This window comes from Leuresthes tenuis, unplaced genomic scaffold (genome assembly GCF_036924035.1).
Source record: "Leuresthes tenuis unplaced genomic scaffold, fLeuTen1.0.hap1 SCAF_3, whole genome shotgun sequence".
Classification (NCBI taxonomy): Eukaryota; Metazoa; Chordata; class Actinopteri; order Atheriniformes; family Atherinopsidae; genus Leuresthes; species Leuresthes tenuis.
This window is the reverse complement of record NW_027325357.1, coordinates 5591233-5618713: the sequence shown is the minus strand read 5'-3', so window position 1 is coordinate 5618713 and position 27481 is coordinate 5591233. Positions and strand designations below refer to the sequence as shown.

At 39.1% G+C, this 27481-nt stretch overlaps 1 protein-coding gene across 1 annotated transcript in view; it reads right to left on the bottom strand.

Moving 5' to 3' along the window:
• Nucleotides 1-2485: 2485 nt before the first annotated feature.
• Nucleotides 2486-27481, bottom strand: part of mych (myelocytomatosis oncogene homolog) — a 51160-nt gene continuing 26164 nt past the window's right edge. Inside the window, exon 4 of the transcript XR_011915166.1 lies at nt 2486-2498. The gene's annotated coding sequence lies outside the window, so the exon portion shown is untranslated. The remainder of the gene's footprint in view (nt 2499-27481) is intronic.

The window sequence follows — 27481 nt, the reverse complement described above, 5'->3', positions numbered from 1 at the left end:
AAAGATTCAATCTAGATTCAAACACCCACTGGAAATCACGACTTGTTTGCTCTGCTGAGGGTGTTTTCTGAAAAAGATGACAATCAAAGTGATAAAAAAAAGTACCAAATGTGTCATTTAAGTGACCTTTTTGCTTCCAGATGTCATTAACTCTATATTGAAGAAAAGCAAATACAGTTCAAATGTAATTTTCCAGTCATATCTTGACAGGAAGATTTGCCTTCTTGTAAACTTTCCCCACAAAGTTTAACCAGCAGGAGACGGCACACAGACATGATCCTGAAGGAGGTAAAGAAAAAGCCAACAATGAAAACTTTGAGCAGGTTTCCATTTGCTGAATGTTTGTAGAAAAACATGAAAAATATGAATATTTGTGTTTTTGTACTGTAAATATTCATTTATTTCTGATTCAGCACTATCTTTCATTCATTTACCAGCTTTTAAGGTACTTTTCATGAAAAAATATGCAATTAAACGTACTTTAAACAAAACTTGTGTCTGCCCAACATCCAATGAATACTGTCTGTTGCATAAATCACTGACCTTGTAGCAATAATATAACACTAAAGTGTCCTCCAATAACTCAGGACTGTATTTCCACCAAGGCAGTTGGATAATTGGTTTAGTTTTCAGCTCTCAGCTGGTAAAACAGGTTAGAGGGTTAGCAGGGTGCGGTGTATCCTCAGTCCCTTGAGGATTTGGATGCATATCTTCTTCACTGATCTCTTTCACAGAGACAACACTAGATTTTCTAAGTGTTACAAAACCCACAACAGTGTTTGAATATTAAACACTGTTCTACTCAATTAGGGTTTATTGCATTGGTCGTGGGTGAGAAGGTTCAACGTTCAACTTCCGGCTGGGGCCTTTCTGGTTGGAGTTTGCATGTTCTCCCCATGTACGCATGGGTTCTCTCCGGGTACTCTGGCTTCCTCCCACCATCCAAAAACATGCATGTCAGGTTCATTGGTGTCTCTAAAATTGTCCTTCGGAGTGAGTGTGAGGGTGTGTGTGGTTGTTTGTCTCTGTGTGACCCTGTGATGGACTGGCGACCTGTCCAGGGTGCACCCCGCCTCCTGCCTGATGACCGCTGGGATAGGCTCCAGTCCCCCCACGATGGATGGATGGATGGATGCAGTTGTCGTCCACACAGTCCTGTTTTACAAGATACGACTTACATATTTACACGTTTTAGGACGACATTTCATCAGCTGATCTCTGAGTTCGCCTTTTTGTAGAAGACAGTTGTTGTCGTCTTTTCTGGGAGTAATTTAGAGATGCTTCTGTCTGAATCTGAAGCAAGTCCCGTTAGAGGCTAGAAGAGGAGGAAGTTGTCAAGTGATGCATATAAACGGATCAAATCATTCAAAATTGAGATGAGCCAATAAGATTTTAGTCTTAGCATACAGTCTAAAGGAAATTGCCAAGTTTGGTTGCAGTCAATTTGTGCACAAGAATGAGAGCTTCACATTTGGACCAAACATGACAGTGAGCAGGCAACAACTGCAGCGTTGAGCATTGCAGTAAAAAGCTGACTTTTGATTTATTCAGGAAAGATCTGGAGATGCACACAGATAGAGTGTCATGAAACAAACACTTTACTTTCTAATGTTTTTTACACTAGTCTGAAAAAAGACTAAAATGTGTGAAAAGTGTTTCTCACCATGTTTCATCCTTAGACTTCCAAGCAGAGAGAGGAGTGGCTACAGGCTGGATGTGAGAGGAGGCAGAAGCAGAGGATGTGAGCTGTTACAGAGTTTTAAGGAACCCTCATGGATTCCTCAGTTTTTTTCCTTATGGAAAATCCCAGTGAAGGTTTTAAGTTCCAGAAAATGAACCTCGGGCTATGTGGGTGGTCACAACCGTTGCAATTATTTCTCAACTCGTGCTCTGTGGCTACCAGAAAGGAACGCACTATTCCATAAAAATACTCACGAAGGTGTGGTATTCAAATTTCCTGTTGCTTTAAGATCAGTATTTGAATGGTATTTGCATGTGATTGGCAGTTGGCTGGAGGCGACTCTCTTAGCTGTGAGGCAAACACTTGCCAACATTCCTGTTGGAGCATCGCTTATCTGTGCTGCTGCTTATCTGCTGCCAGCATTGAGGGTAGAGTAGGCTCTGTTTACACTGCTCCCTGTTCAATTAAAGCAGTTCACAACCAGATCACACATTACTGTTATCACCACGATTCTGTGCACTGTAAATGTGCAGGAACTGATGAAAAAACACATTGCCCAACAGGAGGAAGCTGTTAGTCAATCACGTAAAATTAGAGGCTTCGAGAAAGAATTTCTACGCTTGTTTCTATGCAGACTAGTCTTGTTGCATTTTCTGAGTGATAGAAAATGTGTTTACACTCCTCAGCTGACTCTGTGTAGATGTGTTAACAGATTCCTGTGTTACGTTCTCACGCAGGAGCAGAAATGTATTTTCCAGTGTGCACAGTTTCCCTTAACCTGCCTCATTGGTGGTTCCCAACATCCCCATGATCATTTCTGTTCCTTTACAACACACTTTGAAATAAAGCGCAGTATCTGAAGCTGCAAACAAAACAGTAAAGAAATGCTGAGAAGTTAAGAAATGACTCCCTTTATCTGCATGGACAGAATGTTTACAAAGGCCTCTCATTCACCCATTCACTCCCACCCATAGATGGTGATAAACCCGCCATGCAGACAAAAGAAAAGGCTAGAAAGTGTGAGAAAAAGCTCAGATGTAATTGATAGTATATAGTGTTTTTGCAGTTTAGATGAGTCAAGACACTGATAATGCATTACTTTTATGAAAGACCCATTGCTTATTTTACATGCTTTTCTTGTTATTACAACTCATATATTTCCCATCAAAAGGGCCCATAAGATGTTCTGTCATATGTGACAGTAAATTAAATGTGTAAATTGAAGTTAAAGGTCCATAGTGACATAATGGGATAAATTGGAGACTGAAAACCATTAAAAAACACCAAAAGTATTTTCTGTGGCAACAGAAAACTCAGGTAAGGGTTGGTGCAGCATGGCAGAAGGACGTCTTTGGATACCAAATGCACATTCTAAGATTATAAAACAATGATTCTTATTTTCACACAATTCTCCGTGAACAGCAAACATATATATGAATATTATAATGAGTTTCAGCCGATGGTTTGCCAATGGACCAGCCACCTAAAGAGGATTTTCTAATGGTAAATGTCAGTGATATAAGCTGAGTTTTCCTCATTATTTCCTACATATTCTGAATTGACTGTTTAGGTAAATTTGATAGAACGACAATCTGCTTATAGAGAAAGAAAAAAAATATATAGTCACTGTTGACCAATCAGGAAATAATTCATGAAGACCTCTGTCCATTTTCACCTTGTAAGTGGCCAAGAAGAACTTTGTGGCTTTTTCCATAGCTTCCCATTTAGCGACGTCTTCCCTGTTTATTACAGCCATGCACAACATAGCCTGCACCCTCACCTGCGACCAACAGTACGCAGCCTCGTTCATTAGTTCCAAGCCAGTGGATAAAATTCAGCCTGATGGACTTTTCTGTGAGAAGATATTTTAAAACGATTCAGATTCATTTTGCCACTGGATGGAAAGCCAACTCTGGCGTGTTTACTTAGCTGTTGTTAACGCTTTAATCTAAAAAGCTTGTAGATTACTGGTTGCTACGATATTGAATGCACTCTATGTATGTTTTGCCTTGAGAATAGTCAATGTGCAGGACTGGAAAAATCCTCTTTACTTTAGCATCTATCATTCTAAAAACTTTCAATTTTAGCTAGCTAGTTTGCGTAAGGGAGAAACACACTTTAAGTTAATTTGAACGTAATGGAGGGAAAAAAAGGCTTTCGGGGAAATATTCCTGCTTACAGTTAGCTTGCTTTGTTGTTCTGACTGCAGTTTGACTGTGTTTTACCTGGTTATTGTTGAGTAAATTTGATATGTGGCTCATCTTAGATCAATCACAAGTTGAAGGGCTTTTACCCACCTACGTATATACAGATAAAAGCATTGAAAGGAAAAAAAAGTCATCAGATGTGAAATTCTAGGTGAAAAAAGCTGAAGAACAATAGGAGTGACTCACCCTTCTTTTTTTTCTCTCAGTGGTTTTGTTACATTTCTGTGTTGAGCAGTTTGATGTTTTTAATTAGTTAAGCAGACTGAAATAGCTGTGGCTTTTTACAAGAGTCTTTAGAGCAATATGACTGAAATGTACCCTGTTTTAATTCAAATTATTGATCTGCCAATCAGTCAGCATGCTTAGACACTGAGACGAATCTGATTGGTTGACCTGCAGCCTACAGCCACAGAGACCACCAGGACTTTTCACAATAAAAGTGATCTCTAGTTTTCACTCAAACGCTGTTGATGACTAACTCAGTCTACCAGTTCGGAGTCAGTTTGTGACTCAGTGGACCTTCGGGTCAATCTAGAAGACTTAATGAGTCCCACACACAAAGATCTGCATTAACTGCTCTCAGCCCCACAGTAAAATTAAACTAAAGAGGATGTTTGTGGTTGGACACCACAATTAAAAGCATGGCTTTTACATTGACAACTTTTTTCAATAAAAAGAATTCCTATCATCAAGTTAAGATGTGCTTTGGTCCAGTTGCTTCAACATATTAACATTCCCTACTTTTAACTTGTGGCATACGTGATAAATAAAGCCACATGTGATGCCGTTATGATTCTTGAAAGACAACTTAACATGTTATCGTACTATCATGTTATCATGCTATCGTACTCGGGTATTGCATGCTTTGTGCCAGTGATTCAATTCTTTCTCCACCATATATCCAAGGATAATTACCCTTATCCTCAGATAAGGAGCATAACCCAACTATAGCTATAATCCAGTTAATCTCATCATGTAGACCCACTTACTGTCACAGGTATGTCTGAATGAAGCATGAGGAACATTAATGCAAAGGCTGAATGCCATGACTTTAATTTAGTCATTAACGTTATGCATCTCGTGTCTGGAAAGGACAAAAATCTTGAGTTTGGTTTATTTCTAGATATCTTTTTAGATATACATTATATACATGCATTTTGCGTTTCTATTTATAGATCTGTTTTAAACTATGGACCTGACATAATATCTTCTTCTTCAGTATACTAATGATAAGTATATTATAACTTATAATAATAAGTTTTCAAACTTAGGTAAACTTCAATGTTCCTGAGGCTCTGATATATATATATCAAATCACAACCTAAGTAATTTAATTCTAAATTAATTTATGTGAGATTATCATAGGCTATTCCCTCCGAGCAGTCATTGAGTAACAGTGGGAAATAAGTGGTAATCAGTTCAGTAAATAAATTTTATCATTTGATATGAGAAATCTGTTTTTAGAAATAATAATTTGGTCTTGCTGCAAAAAATGCATTAATGGAAATTATGGAAGTGTTCTTCTCAAAAGAACATTTTGGAAATATTTCGTATTGATAGTATTTGAACCGATGGAAGAAGGAGGACTATAAATAAAAGTGTGTATCCTGTCATCCTCATCCATTTACAATTCCAGTTTTCAAATGCATTTGAGGTCAGAACATTTCAAATTAGTTTCTGAATGACTAAGGTGAAGATAGTGGTATCAGTGTCGGTTAGACAAAGAGTTTCCGCTGTGGAGGGATGACTCATTTGTTAGAGAGAGTCTTATAAAAGCTGCACTGAGAACATGAACACACACATCAATGTAGTGAAACACAAACACACGCTCCAACAAGTACTAATAAAGCAGTCACTAGTTAGGTGCCTTTTTGGCACCCTGTTACTCTTTGTTTGAATGTCTCTTGAAGGCGGTTAGGCTTTCCAAATATGGCGTGAGACGCGGGGAAATTATTTTTATTCTTTATTTATTCTTTGTGGTGGTGTTTCATTAACTTTTCATACACAGTTAAACTGCACAGGCGTTGCTGACATTTCAAATGTTATTTAATTTAATTTCAAATAAATTATTTTGAAAATATCTATGAGGAAATATTAAAAGAGCAACACCCTGTGCTGCCTGTTCTTTATTCACAGCAGCAACCAGCCTTGTCTTATTTTGCAGTCAAGTCAGGCTGTATATTATCAGTGTATCTTTTTGTGGTTTTACATGTCATTTCACACTATGTACCGTGACTGGATGATACCATGCTCTGTACTTTTACCCTTTAACCCCAACCGTTTATTGATTTAAAATGACAAAAAGCTTAATACGTGTATAAATGAGACATGATTTCTAGGTATTGCCATTAGATAATGCTGTACTCACAGATTTCTTAAAGTTTAGAAAGCTGCAATCAATCCATCAATGTTTAAGAAATAACCATACCAGTAAAGCACAAAAAGAAAGCCCCTGTGTTTGGTGTTTCTCATTCACTTTGAATAGAAAACTACTGCTGAAGCGAAACTCCAGGTATAAATGTGGGGGTGCTGTGTCTGTAAATTTCTCCATAAACAGGAGAGAAAAAAGCAGATGTGTCCAGTTACCTTCCAGGGGGGGAAAAAAGTTACCTCAAAAAAACCCAGACTTGAACTCATGAAAAACATGTAGATGAGGATGTGGGAGTTTTGCAGAAGAGTGCCCTGTGACGCTGTGGTTGTTTACCTTCATAGCATCAAAGATCCCCTTTAACCCCCACATGATCAGTACTGATTACTGCTATGTGAGTGGTTGCAGCAAGGTTTTCCTGAACATTAGATTCTTCTTATTACAGTAAACAAAGAATCCTCAAATGGGTCAATTTCGCCCAACAGTTTGTAATCGTTAAATGGAAACGTTCTACATCTTGTGCATTACTTGTTGCACTTTTGATGCACATTTCACAGTCCATATACATTTTCTCTGTTTTTCATTCCTTAACCTTAAATCCTTTGAAATCCCTTTTCTGATGATTAGCCCTAAAACACAAACGTCAGGTGATTTTAACCCAGGCAATTAATTTTTTCAGTGATTTTAGAGCTTTTTTTTAGGGTCCACCATGGTATTTTTTATGGTATGTTGTATTCCCAGAAATCAAAGAAGAGTACCTTAATTTGCCATGTATTGTTGAGATTTAATATATTTTGAAGTATTTTTTTGGGGGGTGATATATTATATCGTGTAAAATACCCCCAACATTAGTGATTGTACATTAGTACGTTAGCATTCTATGGTTAAGACGAACTAATTCTGGGCCCATTCATTGAAGTTGTTTGTGCTACATGCTTCTTACTTGTAAGTTATGGAGTTTGTTATGGAGTATGTTCTTTGTATTTCTAAAGGACCATTAATTCACTCTACTTCACGTTGGAGACTTGAGGAGATGAAGTGCCAGGACTGAAGTCACTGAGATAAGAAGTTTCTTCCATGGCACATTAACTTCTAACAAGTCAGGCCAGGAGGGGATTTCTTAATTGAAATAAAAGCAAAGAAATGGCACTGAAGGCTTTGTGAAAACGTCTTCTGAGTGACATGAGTTTGATTTTATAAACTGGCTCAGTTCCGTTGATCTGATTGGTTAAGTTATCCTGTGTTAACTGGAACCAGGTTGTCATTTCTGTGTTTTGATTTGCATTTAGAAGAGATGACCAAGAAAAAAGAAATGCTCAAAATCAAAGATAAGAAAACTCCCACTTGTGTGAAATGAAAAATTGTTGAGTTTTTTTTAGCCTGTTCCATGAGGGCTTTGGGCATCAGAGAGCATGTAAACACTTTTATGAATTGTGTCAATCTGGCAATGATTAAAATGTGACTGAACTCATCCCAGACAACATGAATGTGCACCAATGCACAAAGCAAGGTCCATAAAGACATGGATGAGCCAGTCTAGTATGGAAAAACTTGACTGGCCTGCACAGAGTCCTGACCTCAACCCGATAGAACGTCTTTGGGATGAATCAGAGCCGAGACTGCGAGCCAGGCCTTCTGTCCAACATCAGTGTCTGACCTCACAAATGAGTTTCTGGAAGAATGGTCAAACATTCCCATAAAAACACTCCTACACCTTGTGGAAAACTTGCCCAGAAGAGTTGAAGCTGTCATAGCTGCAAAGGGAAAAGAATGGGATGTCACTTAAGTTAACATGCGTGTAAAGGCAGATGAGCGAATACTTTTGGCGATATAGTGTACGTTTCTAGAGTTCATTTTCTATTATTTGGCAGATACACTTCAACACTGTTTTGTGGTCACATGTCTGGTTTGAACAATGTTCTGCTGATGTAGTTTCCAAAGTGTCAAAGATGTTCATGCAAAATGGTGAGAAGGGTATTTTTGTCATTTGTTAGATCAATTCTTATTAAGTAGAAAAACAAGTGATGCTCAAACAGCTGAAATTTCATTCTGATGACAAAAATAAGTTCAGTCACTGAGCTGTGTCAAAACTGGAGGTGTTTCCAGGCTGCAGAGGTGTTTGAGAAGAAAATGAAAGTATGTGTGAGTCATCAAACAGAGAGAAGGAGAGATAAATGTGTGTGAATGTGTGGGGTGACGAAAGTAACAAGCCCCCCCTCTTGAAGAAGGATCAGCCAGAACAGTTTGAAGCTCTGTGTGTGTGTGTGTGTGTGTGTGTGTGTGTGTGTGTGTGTGTGTTGCCATATTGCTGCAATACAACCATCTGTCAATAATCTGTATTCAAAAGAATGTCCAAAAACTGGGCAAAAGCAGCTGTTCAATTAGAGAACAATAATAATAATAATAATGTAGTAATAATAAGGATGTATGTAAAACAAAACAAAAACAGACAGGAAGGATTGGTTTTATGAAGATTTAAAGGATTAATTCTGCTTTTTGTTTCATAAGTAATCCTTAAAACTCTATTCAAACCTCTAATTGTCTCCAGCCCATCTGGTAGCTGGTATTCAACAGAAAGTGAAGGGTTATCATCATAATACAGCAAGAGAAAACAAGATAATCTGTCTAAATGCAGCTTAAAATTCAATTTAGTTTCCATCTCAGAAACTGTTCTCATCATACATCTGCTGTTGCCACATATCAACAAAAGGGTTCGTCAGCTTCCTTGCACTTTCTACTTATGTTTGCACTTTTTTAATCCTTATGAAGGACTGTAAAAGCTTGCATCTTGACATGGACAGATGAGCCAGTTAAGGGGGCCATCAGGGGGGACAAATACTGTTGGTATCCTATAGATCCTCCCATCTCCCACCCTCTGTGCTTTATATGTGTGCCCCAACCAAGGACAAACTGCACAGCAGACCACACAAGGGAGCCATATTATTAAATCATGCATTGTTTTCTCAGACATGGACACAGCTTTTTGTCTGTATCAAGTTTCTTATCATTTCATACTTTATAAAACACTAATTTTGCAGAAAATGAAATAGCTGAGCCGTGCAAACACTTTTAAGGTCTTTGTCTTTGAAAGGAAACACTAACCACCTGCTGTGTGTCTGCATTTGTTGTAAATGGACTGTACTTGTATAGCACTTTCCTCACTGTTCAAAGTGCTTTTACACTAATGCCACCCATTCACTCACATACATTCATCCAGCACGTCTTAGTCCATGTCGGCTACACAGGGCTTTCTTCTACACATTCATACACCGATGGATGCATCAATTGGCAATATGGGGTTCAGTGTCTCGCCCAAGGACACTTGGCTTCCTCCCACCATCCAAAAACATGCATGTCAGGTGACTCTACATTGTCACCATTGTAGGAGATTTAATGCGGACCTGCGATGGACTGGCAACCTGTCCAGGGTGTACCCTGCCTCTCGCCCAATGACAGCTGGGACAGGCGCTGTTGGATAGATCTCCATGTGGAACTCTATGATTGGCATTTTGTAGATTCCTTGTATCTCTATGGTTTTCTCTTAAACTCCTTTTTCATGTTCACTTCCTGCATGCATTTCAGTTCATTTTGCTTCCTGTTTGAGTTTCACACCCGGGTTCAGTTGCTAACTGCCTCTTCTGCATCTTAACAGGGCTTATTCTCCTCTTTATAAATAGTCCTTGGGTGCTTTTTCTTTTTTGCAAGATCCCTTTTCGTCATTGCTATTTACTTTTGTTGCGGATGGTTTACTTTGGCTTTCCATTCTGAGGCACAGCCTTGCAATAGAGTGACAACCCATCCAGGATGTACCCAACGTCATGCCTGATGGCGGCTTGAATAAATTCCAGATTCCCTTGCAAGCCTGAACAGGATTAAGCGCATGTGGAAAATGGATGAATCAACAGATTCTAAGCCAGCTCTGTCTCTGTTCTGTTAAAGACTTTTTTCTTCTAGTTCTCTATACACCTGCCTCAGGTGTCCAGCATTCGGTTCATCCTCCAGTGTTCACAACATGGCTTTTACCTTTTTTTCAGATGAGCTGCTGACTATATTGGGAATTTGTGAAGTTATGTGGTATTTGGTAGACAAGAGACAGTGGGATGCATCTTTAGATGTCTTTGTTAGCAGACACTCATGGCTGAGTAAAGTGTGTTCGGACATTCTGGAGGGTTTTCACCAACTTTTAGTCATACAATTACTGAAAACTCTGCTCTAGTTTGTGGGTGATTGTTTGGTTTTGCAGTTATGTTAATCTACAGAAAAAGCATGTTTATAAGTGCCGGGAATCAAACCAGCAACTCTTTGGTAATTAGTACTTTAAAGGCCTTCATTAGGACCCACCTAATGAAGGATACCTGGACCAATGAGATTACAGTATTACAGTATGCCACAAGAGCAGCTTGCTCAAGCAAATGCTTTTTAGAACGGAAATGACAAACGTGCTGAAGCAAAGTGATGTTGATCTGAAGATGCTTTTTGATCTAGAGTCTTATCTGTGTGGGCGTGTGTGCAGTCGTGTGTTTGCTTTTATGTTTGCTACGGTGGAAACTTCACAGTCCATCTAGGTGGCGATGATTTAAGGGGCTGTGGAGTCTGTGGAGGGACTAGTTTCCCCCGTAGACGTCTGAACACAGTGGAGCAGAAAACATACACGCACTCACCGTATCTGATTCTATATGCATCACCGTATACATGCGGCAGTTCATGTGCACTGCAAGTGCAGAGAAAGTTTCCCCGCTGTATTTTCCAGCCCGTAAAGCTCACTCAGTGACTCAGAGAAAGAGCGTAGAAAACCACATACTGTCAGTTTGGAACTACTTTTCAGTTTCAGCTCCCAACTTTGTGACTTAAAGATGGAAAAAAAAGAGCAATCGACTGCCTTCTCAGAGTTTGCCATTGAACCACAGGGCGAATAGGAATCCCCTCGCTGTTTATGGGAGATTAACCGATGGTTGCAGCAAAGGTCAAATGGTTTTTGACGTGGCTTTTCACATCTTCAGCTTCATTTACTTGCATTTAAATGACCTGTCAGTCTGCATATTTTCATAGATGACATTTAAAACCCCAAGAGCATCCACAAGCAGTTTCCTGTTGCTCTCTGCAAACTATGTCTATGTGCAGTTCCACATGATGCAGGTTCAGAGCTTAAATGGAAATAAACGGAGCTTTGAGCACATTGAATAAATAAGTTTTCTTCTCAAAATACTGCAGAACAAAATCATAAAAAAGCAATATCTTAAATAAGCTGAGGCTCATGTGGTTGAGCCAAAGATAATCTCAGAGAGCTCTAATTTGGTGTTGAAAGAACAAGACAGTGAAAAAAGAATTGCCTCTCGTGGGTGTTTGTGGAGAAATATACAATATGATATGGACTAAAGAGCATTTTACACAAACAAAGGACAATAATGTACAAGGTATTTTCTGGGAAAAACATTTGATCTTCAGTTTTTCCACCAAAATAACTTGTTCGCTTAGGAAGGCAGAGCCAAATCACAACTCGTGCTTTTTTCAGAGATCAAATGTCACAACTAATCCAAACTTCAACCTTTTATCATCTATTATTACTTCCACAATATATTGATCTTTTTGCGCAGGCTCCTGATAAAGTCTATTTTCATTTAGACTTTTAAAAAGAGTGTTCCTTTTGGCATTCACGAGTAACGTAACCAATTAACTTTTCAGGTTAAATAACCCTAGAACAGTAAGTGGAATTTAGAGAGGATCATTAACGCTCCATAACACGCAGCGGTGAGTGACGACCACAGGTGAGCATCACCCCAAACAAGCCAGTCTGAGGTAACTCTGTGACTACAGCAGCCCACTGAACTCATGGTGGCACATTTTTGCCGAAGTAATAAAAGTAATTCAAACAAACTGCAGACTTGGTGAAACTACACTGAAAAAGTCCTTATGACATAACATGCATGCCATGTTAGCTACCACAAAAGCCTTTCTGTTTCAGTCCTGGGACTTTCCACAACACGCTCGCTCAGAACAACTTGAACTTATCGCAAACTTGATAGTTGACGGGCAACTGGGTTGCCTCCATTCGCACCTTGGTAACCAGTTCTCAGCAGTGGTTGAAGTTGAACATTTTTCTTATCTAAATGACAGCAACACCGTAATAATAGTAGCAAATTCAAACTCAAATCAATAAGGAAACACCCAGTGCTGTTTTGTTCCTTTATAATAAGCATTAATTTGCATTCTTCTTGTCTGTTCCCACTTGTGCTGGAGGCTGCATGAATCATAAAATCACCAAACTAATCGGCTGCCACTTTATAAATGAAGGATAGCTCTCTGTCAGGACATGTGTATGTCGTTACACTGGCTCTGACTGGAGGTGATTATTTAATTCATGAGAGGAAGAGTAAATGTTTGGCTTTTTAAACGTTTTAAAGTTTTTAATGTTAAAAATCACTAAGAAAACCTACTTTCCTTACAAACCAGCAAGTCTCCAGGAGGTCGCTGAAGTAGTTCATTTTCATTTAATCATTTAGCAACTAAGACTAGTTGATTTAACTGATTTCACCTACTTCTATGAAACCGAAAACCTACGTTTTCTCTACTTTATGTTTAAAAAACATCCATTTCCAAATTCTAATTCATGTTAGGTATGTCATTTGAGTAATTTCTCCAGAGTTTCTCAAGAACCACAGAACACATCTAATCATTTCATTTGCTGAGAAGACTCCCATGACTAAGTCACTTTCAAACACGTTAAATAGCACAAACAGATGTCTGAATTTGTGCAAACTGAATGTGCTGTCGTGCTACAGAAATCTTTAAAAGTCAATCTTTAAGTGTGTTACGACATTAAACTAAGAGCGCATGTTTAAGTGGAAACCTTTTAAATACATGTGATGTAAACCGTAGGAGTTTGAAGGTTATCGGCCCCCTGAAGTGTATGAAATGTGTTCTGTAAGAGCTGCAGGAAGTGTTGGTGTATAGCTGCTGACTGTGGTCAAACCTTCCAGTAACTGTGACCCAGTTTTAGTCCAAAGCTATTGTCTGAACATGACAGCAGGGTGAAGGTGAGAAGTAAAAAAAAACCTCCTTATATAGTTCTTGTATGAATGAGTTCAGAAGCGACAAATAGACTCTCAGACTGAACATACGTTGTTTTACTATAAACCACAATGTGTGTGTGTCTATGAGAAGAAACACTTAGAATAACATTTTGTTTTGGTCTTTAAGCTCAAAATAGCAATAAGCTTGTATGTGTGAAGTTTTCTCTCTTTCACAGACGCTCACGACACTGAATGTGGTTGGTGCTGCAAAATGTATGAATGCATATGAAATGCATCAAAACAGGTTATTCTGACATTGTTTCAATGAAAAAGTAGTCGTGGAGCATGGTGAGGACTGGACATTACTCGTATAAAACCAGTGGATGCTTGCTGAAAGAAAATGTCACATTAATAACAAGAACGTTCAGAGTGAAGGCTCCGTTTAGCCTTTATTCAACAAAAGTGTTGCCAGTCCTCACCAGAACTGAATGGGTTCTTCCACTGAAAACTTCCACCTCAACTCTCACTTTGGTGAAGGAATGAAATCAATGTCTGTGTTTCTCATGCTCTCGTGGAGATGACTGGAGTGTTTTTGAGTGTTTGGATATCACATAAGCAGCTTCGCAGGAAAAACCTGACAAACCAAAAAAATGAATTTAGAGTTTAAATGAATTCAGTTTGCTTTCCATTCGAACTTGTGGATCTGCACAGAATCTTTACCAACTGGTTACTATCTTTTCAGAGATGGTTATTGGTTGTTTTTACATGGGTCTCAGTCTGCTTCCAAGTGAACTCTGGTGCGTTTCGCTTACAGTGGGAAATGCAAACGGACTATCCAGTGAACCGAAGAGAGAAAGTGACGTCTGTGTAACCACAGCAGCACGTCATAGTCTCTGGCTCTCAGCCATCTTTTTTGCTGCATTTTTGGTTTGTTTTTGTTGTGAATAAGCTGGCTGATGGGGATGGATTTCTGTTTTCAGTCCCGGCCAATCGATGTGCAGGGTTTTCTTCTTCTTTATGCTTTTCCCCACCTGGTCAGTGCTCGTTTACAGCCCCAAACGAGCAGCTGTAAACGGTGTGATGTTGTCCAGGCGGTTTGGCTTTCAAAAGTGCGGTGTGAAAGTGAACCAAACCAAACGAAGGTGTGACTGGACTGGACTGTCCTGGTGTGAAAGTGTCTGAGATCTTCTGCACGAGTGATGCCAAGTTGGAGCGAGAGATGGACAGATGGACTGGGGCTTCATCAGCAGTAATGAGGGATCTGCTCCGGTCTGTTGTGGTGAAGAGGAAGCTGGTGAAAGCAAAGCTTGTCTCACTAAAATGGTGCAAAAGTCTTTATTCAGCTGAATCAATTCACAGTTGATTGTAAGAGCATTTACCACCGGTGCAGCTGCCAGATGAAGGACATCTGACAGGGATGTGTTTGATTTAACAAACAAACAACACCTCGGACGTGGAAAGACTTCCTCCTCTGGTGTCAACATTACCAGCTGAGCGGCTGATGATTCACACCATATTCTCCAAATTCAATCCACATGTTGCGATTCAGAAAATGAGTGCGTCACCTTTCTTTCACAGGAATTTTAGAGAAAGTGTTTTTATGTGCATTTCTCCCACTCATTCAGGAAGAGGAATAAAAAAAGTTAGAGGGACAGTGTGGAGTCACATGGACATTTTGTTGCTACATTTTTCCATCCTTATGCCCTTCCTGTCTTCACAACAGTGCAGTATCCCCTGTTTTTCAGTGTTTTGGGGGCTGTTTGCCTCCACGTGGACCACCTCTCCCTTCTCAGCAGTCTATTGGCTGAGATCAGACCTTCCACAGAAGGTATTGGCTGGAGAAAAGCAGGGTTCTCTGCACTGCCATTGGCTAGAAGGGAAACAGTTAAACTGCCCCCTGCTACTTTCTCACATGCAGCAGCACACTTACCACACAGGCGTTAAAACTTCGTACAATGTGTGTGTGTGTGTGTGTGTGTGTTTCTTGGAAGAGTTTCAGCCAGATCTCAACAGGTGGTCTAACAGACTGTTTGACTGACTCACTGTTCATGTAAACTTCAGTAATAAGATTTTACCCAAATCAGCCTCATCATAAACACCTAAACCAGGGTTTGTGTTTGTTTTTTTCAACAGTTGCTCTGTTTTGCCATCATTTTCTGGTCTAACAATGAATTCTACATCCTACAAAGACACTAACACAGTTATAAGGTTTTTTCTACTCGTGGAAAGTTAACTGTGAACAATGTCATCAGGAAAAGAAATTGATGTTTATTCATTGACATTTTGTGCATCTGTACTTGCTCGCTGGTGGTTGGACACACTAAAAAAATGCAAAAGAACATACAAGGAGGTTAAAAAGGGGGGAAATCTATTGTCATCTTTTCATGCACTCCCCTTCCTACCTCCCCTGTCAGCCCTATTGTCCTCCATCATAATAGAGGCTGTTTGATCATGTTAAAAACTGCTGATTACCAGTCAGAACGCTTTCAAGGTCCAACCTCAAAACACACTCAACAATATAAAACAGGGAGGGAGTTCCTCTGAGTTGGAGACCCCGCTGATCATAAAGGCAAAAGCTTTAAGGACACCCCCTTCTCTCTATATACATTCCCAAAAAACACATTGAAAATGCCATGCTGCAGAGGACTTAAGAAGGATGGGCGGTATATAAAGCTTGGTCAGATTCCTGGAAAGTATGGCTCCTTTTTGGGAAACAGAAGAACTGCACATGTCGGATAACGTGCCAGCTCATTTATGGGGTCTGCGTTGGTTATGTGCCCCCACAATCGAGTGTAAAAAAAGGGGTACTCATTTTATTAAACCCATGGGTTTTAAATGTTGCATGAAAGCTTTGTTTGTTTCAGTATTCAACAGTCACACAGAGGAAATTCATGGGGACACATGAAGAGGAAAACTGATACAATGCTTTCTAGTGGAGTGAGATTTACAGTCAGTGCTAGTTTTTCAACAGGAAGAGCCGCACTAAACCTTGTAAATCTGAGTTTTTATTCCCTTAACTGGTCATTCGGAGTGGAAACATTTAAACAAATAGATAATGTAATAAATCTTAAATGCAATCTTCAGAGGTTCACATTGAACCGACGGAACAGGTGTGCTATGAGTTATCGGAGGTGTCAAATTGTGCAAGATGAACCATTTGCATGCAAATCATGGCCTGTGTATGGAAAATTTGAATAAATTTGCCTGTGAGAGGTTTGTGAGATAAAGATTCAATGAGAAATGAGTGCAGTGTTTGACACCGTAGATCAAACTTTACGGCTATGATGCATGACATTAAAAGCTTCATCGGTCCATAAACTCTAAGGCACCATTTAAAAAAAACTCAAAGTAGCATTTGAAAACAGCCACCTAAAAGCTATTTTTTTCAAACCTTTATTTCTCAGCTTAATTAAAAGATAAATTAATTTAAAAAACCATCTGAGAACTTAAACCTTAATCATTCCAGTTCAGTTCAATTCAGTTTTGTATATAGCGCCAAATCATCTCGAGGCACTTTGAAGATACGATCCAGTTCAAGCCAAATATAATCCAATTCACTGCAATCAAATCATGATTCAGGTCCAGTTAAAATCATTTTCATTCAACATTATCTTGACAAAAGGAGAAAAACATTCTGATTGTGTGGCAGATAAATCACGCCCATTAGCATACATTTTTATTCTATCTAATGGCTTAGACACACATTAATTAGGTCACCCACATTACATACAGTCATGTGAAACAGAAGGTACTCTCTTTGAATTCTTACATTTTATCTATTAGGACAAAATATAAAATCATTTGGTAAATTACAATCTGAGATTATCAACAGCACAAGATATTACACATATTACACCATGTTAGTGTTTATTTACCAAAAACGAGGTCAAAATCCAGAGGCAGGACATGATTCAACAGCTTGTAGAACCACCTTCAGGAGGCAATGACTTACGGTAATTGTTTTATGCGCAACATAAATCAGTCATATCAATCTCTCACATCATTATGGAGGAATTTTGGCCCGTGCACTCTTCTTTCCAACCTTGCTTGAGTTCATTGAGGTTTGCAGCATTTTTTTTTTTGCACAGCTCTCTTGAGGGTGAGGACCGTTTCAACACCTTGATTCTTTTCTTTTTCAGATATTCTGTTGCAGATTTGCAGCTGTTTTTTGGGATTATTGTCCTGTTGATGACCCAATTTCAGCCAAGCTTTGGCTACTGGACAGATGGCCTCACATTTGACTCCAGAATATTTTGGTAAACAGAGGAGTTCAGCCACAGAACCTTGGCTTGTAGTTTTTTGGTAAATCATGAACTCTTTCTTGTCTGGTGTGCATGTTCAGAAACTTAGACCTTGAGGAGAAAATGATAGTATCCATGAGTATCATGTAAGGTATTTAAATTATGCTAAACAATGTGCATTTACATTCTCTGATTAATCTGCATGTGATTTTCACCAGTTTCACGTTAACTCTCAGCTCAAGTAAACTGATATGCGCTCTTAATTAATGTGAGTAATTAGAAATGAAGCCTGTGCACTTATTTAAGCTGCTGTTACTCATAATCATTATGCCACACAACAGCGTGAAGGTATCGTGCTTGAGCAAGTTTAATAGTTGCATTCTCATATGCTGACGTAAGTGCCTTAACATGCACAGAAATCACTGTTTATAGATGTTTGCATAATTTCTGAAATGGTCCTCCTCCATCAAGAGTAAACACACACAGACACACACACACTTTGTCTTTATGCACAGTACATAGAGACCTCTATAATTTGGAGAGCATTCATACACACACACAAACACATGCAGTAAAATTCTGTACAACCCACAGCGGGGCCCTATAATTTTACATGCAGTCAGCAGGAGACAAACACATATGATCACCTCTGTCCGCAAAGTTTTCCTGTAATTTCATAGTAGATTGTGGAGTTTATACTAACACACACACACAACTCCTTGTCTTACTAGCTTTGGGGGAACTCTCTTTTGACCCTTGCCTTAACCTCACTCCGACCCAAACATGCCAACAAAGTCTTGATCCCCAAAAACTTGTTTGAATCTGTGGGTGCCGATATTCAGGTCTCCACAAAGCTGTCAGATGCCTCTTGTGTGGTGAGCTCCTGGCTTTCGGACCCCATAAAAATAGTAAAGCACACACAGAGAGAAACAAACGAACAGTGTTTCTGTTCACTACTGCAGTCTGAATGGCACATGTGTTGCTCGTCTACAGCAACACACACGCGCACACACCAGTTGGACCTCAGCGACAAAAGCTGTTCTCAGAAGATAGAGTGCCTTTAAAACTCTGAGGAGTGTTTGTGAACTGCTACAACTGTGAGCTACTGCATGAAGGGATGGTGTGTGTGTGTGTGTGACTTCTTTAAGGCATTTTAATCATCCTGAGAAATGAAAACTGTGCTCGATATTCTTTATAAGCACCAACATTTCACTGGCAGAAGGTTATTTACTGACTGAGCAGACATGTACTGACTGTTCTGATAGCTCGATCATGCCTCTGCTCAAACCAAGGAAACCATTTGTTTAAAAAAATATTAAACGATAATAATAGCGTAAAACCTTGAGGATTTCCCATATTCTGGTCATTTAATATCTTCTTTCTCCAGTCACATCATTCGTCTGGGAATGTTCTAACATTTAAAAAAAAAACTAATAAAGAAACTGAACCTCCCAAAAACTCAGTTCTCACATAACACTTTTGTGGACATCTGTTGGTTTTCATATGAATAACAGCTTCTCCACCTATGTACTGTCCCTGTGTGGGTGAAATTTGGATATAAAACTAATTCTGGGGTTTCAACATGGAACGAAAAGTTTGATTTTGAAATTAAACAGAATTCTTGTGAACGCCCATAAAAGTTTTCTGTAGGTTTTACGATTTCTTTTCAGAAGATAACTGAAAGTTTAACAAACTAAAAAGATTATTTTGGTGTTTATTGATCAAATGAATAGTTTATATCTGTATTTTTAGTATTTTGCCATTGTGTTGAGGCTGTTCCCACACCTGTCAGTTTAACTTCTTTTCAACCTCTGTCTGCTGACCTGGAATTTGTCTGTTTTCTGAGCCTTTTGTTCGTCTACCTGCCTGGTAACATTCTGCAAGTAAACCTGAAGTTTCCTTTCATCTGACTGCCTCTGTGTCATGAATTTAGGTCAAATATCTGAGTCTTGACTCAGAGCAGAAGATTTCACGCTCGTCTGCTAATGGACAAACAGTGGTGTTGATGTAGCGACTTGCCAACAGAGTCAGTGAAGACAACGTGACCTTATGACAATGCATATAATTACAACTTTTCGGATGTCATTTTAAGCTTTTGTTGTGGTATTTTACACAATAAAAAAATATGCCAAATGGTTTGGATTATTAATAACATGTGGCATGACTTGGTATGTGACGTGCACGTTATGAAATGTGATTACTAGCTAACATGTCTGTGTATGCTATGAAGTTAAAAAGTCAGCTTTGATGGTTTTATTTGAAGGTTTTATCACTCATTGAAGCTTGAATGTTGTTTCTCACTCATAAGTCACTTTGGACAAAAAGCTTTTTGTTTGGCGAGTACAATTACAAAGAATATTTAGAGGTTTCATTGTAAAATTTTGAGGGAGAGGACACATTTTTTGTCAATCTTTGACAAACAGTTAGCTAAAATGTAAATAAGCAGTGTTAGTTAAGACATATCCATGTTTTATTAGCTGCTCGGAGTCATTATGCTAAGCTAAGCTAATTGTCCTTGGCACTATAATGTTGAAATAAGAGAGTCTTCTAATCAAACTCCCTTCCACAAAACAGATGTTAGACTTTTGTTTTATTAGGAAGCTGTTATGCTTGACGTGTCCACGAAGGAGCTACACTCCAGTGGGCTGCATACTGTGGCAGATGCCTTTCTTTGGAAGACCATGCAAACTTCTCCGTGAGCTTGATTCGTTGTGCGCCTTTGCTGCACAGCTCTGTCTACAGACGGTCTACAGGAACACAATCCTCCATGAGGAAACTATAATGGTGGGACTGAGCTGCCTGCAGAAAGGTTATTTTATCATTAACATTTGGTGAATCATAGAGGATACAGAAAATCCGAGCAGATCAATCATTCAGTTGAATATGCTTTTTTAGGTTTTTGTCAATCTGTGTTCAAGCTTTTAGTGGAACTCCCCCAACATTAAAAAGGCTCACTGGAGGAATTTTACTTAGTAACACTGTTTAAACACGAGAGTCTGATCAATCTTTGCCATGAGCAAGCGCTTCCGATTGGCTCGTTCATCAAAGATTTAAATTGCTCATACCGAGTTTGGAGCATGAAACCGACACGGACAATTACTGGAACAATTATGCGTTCAAGTCAGAATTGCAAACTTCTTCTCCACAGGAGATTCAGGGAGGGGTCAGAGGCCAATACTCTGTAGTTGAATGACTGTTTCAGCTCAGGGGAAGAACAAGACTCTATTGTGTCCTGGAAGTGGATCTTCAAAAGACCTTTGACCTGTCAAGGATTTAAGATCATTAGCTGGTGACCCCCACCCATCCCCTCAACGCCTAGTTCACTCTTTCACCCCCAGATCTCCCAAGTCTCCACCCCTAGACCCCCTGAAGGGAGCTTAGGTCCTGACAGTGACTCAAGATGATGTGTCCACACTAGATTAGGTATTCATCCAGTTTTGTTGTTCAGATTCTAATCGGACTCACTTCCTACTCTGAAAAGTCATTTTGGTTGGAATCATGCATGACAAAAAAACTCTCAACAAACTTGGTGTACAACTATGTTTATATAAGTTATAGTAAGAGCAAGAGATTTATCAGTCATTCAAAACTTTATTTAGAAAGTAAGGATTTTTTTTATGCCAACAGGAAAACTCTAGAAAGTCGGAGCATTTCTAAGAATTCTTCAACAATTCTTTAGGCATTTGTGAACTAACGAGCACAACTGCTGTCACATTTGACCCTTTCACGTTGTTACACTTCTGTAGTGGCAGGGGAGTAACAGGCAAGACTACCCGACCTCGTGTTTGCTTTCACACATTAAGCCAGCATCGTAGAACGAAAGGACACAGCAATTTGGGGCTGTTCCGCCTCTATTTTGCATGTGTGAATTACGAGGAAAACAGTGGCAGGTTAACTACTTTCTTGCCCCAAGAAGGCGCGACGCATGTGTGAAAGATGCTTTTGAAAGTCTTCTCCCATTCTTGCTTTATAGGCCTTAATCTGCTCAACAGTTCAAGGCCTTATTTGGAGTATTTTCTGTTGTATAATGCGTGAAAGGTTTTTAGTCTGCAACAGGTGTGGACAGCAGGAAGGACAGACTCTTTCAGTATGGGGCCATACTGTTGTAATATGTGCAGAATGTGTGTTTTGGGCATTTTGAAACCACTTAAATATGCAAGAGTTTCTCTGAAAATGGCATTGTCTGGATGTACTTAGCAAATAAAGTTACCCAAGCCTTGCAGACATGTTTTCTGGCTCTTACTTTTCAAATTTTAGCTGAAGAAAGGCTGTTAGTCCAGCCCCTCTTTTTAGCTTAGAGGACTCAGCAGCCAAGATTTTCAGAAATAATTCTATTAATAATAATTAAACACAATAATAATATGTCTTCGTTTGTTCAGACCATACAGTTTTCCACTTCACCTCAGTCCATCTAAAACTAAAGACATGAGGATTTCTAGATTGCATTTCAGTGTTTTTTTCTTTTTATTTATTGAAACTGCCATTACCTTTTTTGGGAGGCAGAGTTTTATGTTTCTTAAACGGAACATGAACTGACAGTATCTGTCCGGTGTTGAGATTTTTTAAGTGGCTCTGCTTTGTGAAGCACAGCAGAATCTGATAAATTTAGACCGAAACTCAACTTTCCTGTGAAAGATTTGAATCGCTTGAATTATTTTCACTTGCATTTGTGTCCACAACAAAAAGAAATCTGTGTATTTCCTCGTTCCTCTCGCCTTTTCTCCCCCTCCTTTGGCCTCCCTCTCTGTTTCATATATCCACACTCACTCTTTTGTAAGTAAAAGTTATGTGTGCATCTGTTGCTTCCATTCGTCTTGCTGTCAGAAAGAAGGATCCTATTGTGTGCTTGTGTGATGACAGACTCAACACATACACACACCTGTTGTCACGCTGTATGCAAGCACACTGTCACACAGTAGTTTAACCTGAACATGACCCCTCAACTGTCCTCTGGTTCTGTTCCACAAATCACATTCTCTCAATCCAACATCTATCAATCTGTCTATCTAAAGTGAAGCTGGCTTTACTGAGTAAAACCCCCTCTGGTACATTACTGTGCCAATGTTTGTTTACATCTAGGTTTGATCCATTGTGTGTTTGGGCTATTTCACAGTGAAACATCAAGTGTGTGCCTCCATGTTGCATTATATTCATCTATAAAGTCAAAAGTCAAATGTGTGTTCAACGTGTGTGTTGCAGCTGTGCAGTCATCCCTCAGTCTTACAGTCTGTTGAAGATGGGCTGCCGCTGTCAGAAGATGAGATGGAGCCATTCCGTGTTTAACACTGCATGCTAACGGCGAGATACTTTGACGTAAAACCTTATGTCAGGAGGTTTGTGTTGGTGTCAGCCTACATCAGCAAATGTACAAGTTGTGATGATGCAAAGTTAAAAGAGAGGATATTTACAGTCATTTTAGGATGAATAGTCATTGTGTCCACATGCGCAGACAGATTAGGACTCTGCACAATGGCAAACGTTTCCATTCATGCCACAGGCATACCTATTGTATTAGCGTCTAACATTCGAATGTATGACAACATGAGAGAGAACACAACTCCTACACAGGCAGAACAAGGAAAAATAGAAAATATGAGCTTGTGAGTGTCCTCATAAATGTACCCTTTAATTGATGAATAATGAGACGAACAAAACCTTTTCAAACAAGAAAAAGTATACACTGACACAACAGGTGTTGGATCCAGTAACTACTGTTCTGGTTTTCCACAGTCAGCCACAGCTGTCTCACTTGCAGTGTCAACAGTCTTTGCTAACACAAATTTTGGGCTACACGCAGATCTCCAAGTGATGTCAAAACAGAACTGGCCCTTATTTATGAACTCATCCTGGGGTGAAATCACAAAAGAACTACCCCTTTAGTCTAAATTTAACAGTCAGTTTAGCTTTAGCTATGCACAAGACTGTTAGGCCACAACTTCATAACTACTGACAAGCGGTTGATCGTGTTAAAAATGAATGTTCTGTTGAAAAACCCTGCGTCTGAGTCCTGAAAAGTTTTAGCGGCATTCTGAGAATTATATGGACTGAGTGGCTCCCCAAATGACAACATACTGAAATAAACATACTCAGGGCTTTTTCTCAGATTGCATTTGAACACCACAGTGCAAATCCAACAGCCAGATGGTGTTAAATGCACCAAAATCACATCATAATTTCACCAATAAACTCTAGGCCTCACTGCAACTCCATTCTTCTGTGGTTTGTTTACATTTTAAGAGACAAATGTTAAGAACTGTGGTTCACATGGTTGACTTTTCACAGCTATTAACATTGCACTCTTTTAGCAGATGCCTTTATTCTAAGGTATTTACAAGCGAGGGACACACTGGAGAGCAATGTGGGGTTCAGTAGGCCTGTCCTTCCCAAAGTTACTTAAACATGTAGATAAATGAACAACCACTCACCAAGCAAGTAAACACCTTTTAGGACCCATTACAGTTTGCTTATTATCCTGCAGCTGAAGCTGTAGATGCCGTCATCTACCCGCTTCAGTGAGCTCACTTTCATCTGGACAAAGCAGGCAGCACAGTGAGGATCATGTTTTTTGATTTCTCCAGTGCTTTTGATAAAATTCAACCCGCACTGTTAGGTGAAAAGCTTGTGAAAACAGAGGTGGATACCTTCACAATTGCCTGGATTTCTGACAACATTAGAGACAGATCCCACTTTGGAGTACAAATGAGAAGAACTGGGTAACAAAGCCAGATCCAGACAGCTAGAATAAAGAAAAGAAGGGCTTCAGTTTGCAAACATAAGCCGTATTATTGAAAAATCCTCTCTTTGTACCCTGTGATAACAATTTTTGTGACTCGCTTTACACTCGAGGTTTGCGAGTAGAGATTAAAAAACACATTTTCAACAATCAGCACATTTTTGCACATTATTGCTGACTTTCTTTCTAGAGAGTCCACATATCTATAATGGAATCAAGTGTTTCTGCTGGAAAGTAACAAAGGTGAAGAGGAGGTGGGGGAGGAGGCAGTCCTGTTTGTCTGGCCAAGTGTCGGGTTGTTTTAGATGCAGTAACTCGCTTTCATCTTCAAGTGGAAACAAGTGACAACAAGCAGGACTGATAAGAGGAGGTGTAACACAAACACACACAGACACAGTGGCTTTGCTGGAATTCTTTTACACTTTAAGGATTTGTCATAAAGAGCATATATAGCATTTTTATTTAAAATACTACAAAGATGAGAGACACATTCTTAACACAAGAGCAAAGACATTTGCCATAAAAAAATCCCTTTCAATATAATTTATCACATGTTTTACATGAAGAGAATAATAGTAAACAGCAGGCGTTGGTGTAAATCTTAATAAAATGGTTTTAAAATTACATCAAATTTCTGCAGGTCTGTCTCCAACCAAACACAAAAGATGGGATTATATGTTACTGTAAACTATGGACATGTATTATATTACTGTCTCTTCATTCTTCACCTCATACTGTAAAAAGTTTAGTGAAAAGTAAACATATTCTCACACTCTAAGCTAGATATCCAGGATGATTTATATGATTATGATTTACTACACCACCGCCGCTCCAACCTACTTACTGTGCATGGATGATATGGGCTAACAAATAAAGCAAAATACCAAAAGTTGATGCTGACATTGGACATGAAATGCATAACGTTGATGGTTTCATCAATCTGTTAAAGCTAGGACATTCAGTTATTCAGGTTTCCTTTAATGTTCTCATCCGTCGATGACTGGACATTATATAAAGTGGGGTGTGATAAAAGTTAATCTTTATAGAGTTCATAAAACAGTTAGTGTTTAATTGACCTACTGTAAAAGAATAATTATCAGCCCGATAAAAGGTTCTCAGTATTATCATTTGCAAAACATATTATTGATTCTGCTTGTAGTCATCGTCTGGTTTTGATAGCAAAATGGTGAAAAAATACAGCTATTCTTCAGATTTAAAGTAAAAATGTTAGATTTTGTGTTAATAGTGCACCTCATGTAAACTGCAAACTGTTACATAAAGTATAATGCTAACATGCAGACGGGCCCAATGTAAAGATGTTACCACTGGATCCTAACAAAGAGATATTCTTTATTTAAAAAAATCGCAGCCTATCAGATGGAGGATTCTGTAAACTACAGGATATATCTATGGCTGCTCAGTGCCAGGTATTTTCTTATCAATTCTATCTATTCAGCCTTTTTTGATTCCTAACCCTTTAAGTGTGAAGCAGCACCAACCACACAACACTCTTTACACTTATCCTCATAATAACCTGCCGTTTTAACATGAAAATTCAATATCAAGCTAACGACGCGCTGCATTGGGTTAACAAATAAAACAATGGTGGACGTGAGCAGTTGAAAACATCGAGGCTCAGATGCTGTGAAAATATAAGAACACGCAGTATTAATGTAACTGCACCTCCATGTTGAGAGCGATATGTTCATGTTGCTGGTAGTGCATGCCTGAAAGTGCACGCCTGAGAGAGGCTATTGAATGTCATCTCTATAACAGACTGATTAAGCAGTTTAAGTTACATATCACACATGAAGTTTCAGCTTTCAGCCTGTGTTTTGCCTCGAATGCAAAAATTCTGAAAACCAGGGCTGTATTGGCTGGGTTGTGGACTGGACAGCAAAGGTCAGCCGGGTCGTCCTCAAACCTCTGTGGTGGAGCTTTTGCAGCGGACTGCAGTGAACTGAACGAAGAGGCTGCAACTGCTGTCAGTATGAAAACAGCCGTTATCACTCACACACAACCTGAACCTCCCCATCCGTTAGTGTGTACTCACCCAGCACACTGCTAGACTTCCTCACACACACACACACACACACACACACATTGCAAGCCCACTTTCAGTTCTGTATTTGAGTTCCCATCAGTACATCAGCTCTTACAATAAAAGAGGTGGAGGTAGTATGTGTTTGTATGTGTGGTGTGTGGTCTCAGTGATGTCTTCCTGTTTTCTCCAAAGTTTATAGCATTTCTCCCCATTTTAAAATTAAACAACTGACACTTAACAGCAAACTCCCTGTGGTCGAAGGAAACACCTTTCAGAAATAGACAAGCCTGAGAAACTTAGTCAAAAGAAGAAGATTGAATAAACAACTCGAAAGTGGGATTATGGTCTTTCTGAACTGGGTGTAAAGTTGTGTGATAGCAATGGAAACCCCTCCCTCCTCCAGAGGTTTCCAGTGTTGGATGATGGGGGTGTCTGTCTCCACCACTTGCTGTAACTTTCCGACACCAACAATCCAAGCACTCGTCTTTCTGTATTTATTTTTCATGTTTACAGCTGAGCTTAACCCTACTAATGAATATAAAACATAATGCAAAAGGGTTTGATTCAAGCATTTGGTGCATCCAGAGAAAAATACACATACAAACAGCTAATTTAACCAACTCCCACCCTAAAAGTTCAAGTCTTATGCCAACACATCTTAAAAACACATTGTGATATTACGTTGCAACAAAATCCAGTTTTATTTATCAAATATTCATTATTTAGATAGATTTCATAGTTAAGTATACTTTTTAAGTCGTCTTTTTGAGTAAAACTTTAATAAATAAACAATAAACCGGGTAAATTAGTTTCTTCCTTTCCATCATTTAAGGCAAAAACATCTCCGAGAGGAATAAAAGAAGTAAAATAACATGAAATTCATAAAATGCATCAAGTTTGACATGATCCTTCCCAGTCAAAATCCATTTTCCTCCTCAGAAATCTTGTTTTATTTGATGATAAATATACATTTCCCTTTTATTCACTCTGAACTTTCTATTGACTCTTTCAGAAAATCTTATTTTTGTAATAATTTGTGGCCATTTGGGCTGGAGCCTATCCCAGCCGCCGTTCGTCGGTACATCCTGAACAGGGCGCCAATCCATCACATGGCCACACAGGGACAAACAACCATGCGCACTCACACTCACCCCAAGGGTCAGTTGAGAGTCAAGAACAACCATCAAATTCAATTTA